The sequence below is a fragment of the Chrysochloris asiatica genome, unplaced genomic scaffold, assembly GCF_000296735.1.
Source record: "Chrysochloris asiatica unplaced genomic scaffold, ChrAsi1.0 scaffold00199, whole genome shotgun sequence".
Classification (NCBI taxonomy): Eukaryota; Metazoa; Chordata; class Mammalia; order Afrosoricida; family Chrysochloridae; genus Chrysochloris; species Chrysochloris asiatica.
Window position 1 is genome coordinate 89,656 of NW_006408717.1, and position 2,328 is coordinate 91,983.

General features: G+C 36.4%; 1 pseudogene; it reads right to left on the reverse strand.

Moving 5' to 3' along the window:
- Positions 1-390: 390 nt before the first annotated feature.
- Positions 391-2,328, reverse strand: part of LOC102826444 — a 16,196-nt pseudogene continuing 14,258 nt past the window's right edge.

Here is a 2,328-nt window from a genome sequence, read left to right on the forward strand (position 1 = left end):
GAAATTATGGCTACTATTTTAACAGTTAACCACTGCACCTTAAAATTCCTGCCATCTGTACACAGTGAATGGACCCAACAGTGAGGGTTCCAGAGAGACAACAAACTCCCTCTGAACTAAAAAGTTGGTGATGGAGTCTCTCCAAATTAGAGAAGAAAGAAGGATATGGGTAGAGAAAGCAGGCAGTTCAAGAGAATTTTAAAAATAATACTGCTTAGGAGTGTGTATTTTAAGATAGCTACTGTACCTTACCTATCCCTTTATCCTAAATCTTGAATAACAACTGCACGTTCATGCAAATTAGAATTTCTACTTTAGAAGAAGAGGAGTAGTCTATTAGGAATGCATATTCTGTTAAGATGTGAAGACATCTCTCTCTTAAATGTTCCTCTACTTGGTAAATCTTTTGTCTACATCAGTGTACACTATTTCAACCTCCTTGTCACTGGGACAGGCATTGGTGAACTCATTCCTACTGTCAGCATTAGGTTTAGTACCTCCAGATGCCGGTCATTTCTTTTGGCTTATTAAAGTTAGGATATTTTTTGGTCACCACCTTGACAATGTGAAGTTTGGGCAGCAAGTTGCAATCCGTTAATGTCATTTCATTGCCATCCAGAAATTTACGTGTAGAAAACTTAATGTCCTCCATGCTATTCTCATAATTTCATCAGGGAGGAGAGACTTCAGATATTCATCCAGTTTCTGCAGTGTTTTCAAGAGACCTCCCTCCAATGCTTCATTCACCTCTGGCTTGAATTCTTGATATATGCAAAAAATTTGGCAAAAATATCCATTCCAGCAGTGTTTGATTCTGGGATTTTTGCTAAAAGCATTAAGTACTTAGGAGGGCATAAGATTTCTTCAAGAAATTCCTCAATCTTATTTACATCTGTTTTGACTTCATTGTTGAAAGTTATAAATGGTGGGTGGTTCTCTGAGCCAGGTTCTGCAAGTCTGTAGGCCTCTTTTTCAGGTTAACAATATTACACTAAATACAACTCGTTTGAGCCAAAGAATCATGAAGAGCCTCTGGAAAAAGGGACAGTTTTCTATGCTTTCAAAGTCAAAATATGACTTTGAGTATACCCACCTAATTTAAAAGTCATCTCAAGAATAGATTTGATGCATTAGAAACTAATAACTGAAGACTAAACACTTTGAGGATGGAACATCATATATAAAGAAATTAAAAGATAGGAAAGGAAAGACAAAAATGAATGTTAGAAGAGACTCTGAAATTTGTTCTTGAGGTAGCAAAGCTAAAGTGACTTTAAGAAATGTTGAAGTGGAAAAGCTGAAGAGAAAATTTCAAAGGGCAGCAAGCAGGGTGCTGTGAGATAAGCACTGAATTGCAAGGTTAGTTTGAACAGCAAGGTTGGTGGTTCAAATGAAATAGCTACTCTTCAGAAACCCTAAACTGGGTCATTATGAGTTGGGACTGACTTGACAGCACTTAGCAACAAGAAGAACATGTGAAGAAAATACCGAAGTTGTCAAATACTACATTTTGCTTGGATATGGGATCAGTGTTCACGGTGGTGGCTGGTGGCTGTGTGCCATGGAGTCGTTTCTGACTCATAACAACCCTGTACAGGGTTTCCTAAGCTGTAAATCTTTACAGGCTTAAAAAATTACGGGAGCAGAATGCCTCAACCTTCTCCAATGGAACAGCTGGTAGTTTCTAATTGCTGATTCAATAAATCAAACTATGTATTGTATTAGACAAATCTGTTGCAAGGGGTATATTTAAAGTATTAAGGAGAAATGATGTCACTTGGAGGGCTAAGGTTTGTCTGATCCAAGTGGTGGTATTTTTAATTGCTTCTTATATATGTGAACGTTGGACAATGAATAAGGAAGACTGTAGAAGAATCTGTGCATTTGAATTATGGTGTTGGTGAAGAATACTGAAATTAACACAGACTGCCAGAACAAGTAAATGTATCTTGGAATTAACAGAGTTAAACAGTTTCTCAATAGTTTTTCAACTGTAAATCTTTATGGTAACAGATAACTCCATCTTTCTCCAGAGAAATGACTGGTGAGTTTGAACTGTAGACCCATGGGTAACAGCCCAAACTTAATTCCAATTATAGGACCAAACATTTCCACTTACAATTCTTTCTAAATGTATTTATGTTTTTGTGTTTAATATTTGAGGTTGCTTTGAAATTTAATTCTAAGATGAAAAGGGTAAGCTCATTGACTGTGTTTGCTTATTTTAAACATACATATTTAATCAGTAAAGAATGAATTAAAGTGGAGGTCAATAGTTCAAGCCCACCAAATACTCTTCAGAAACCCAATATAGGTTCACTATGGATG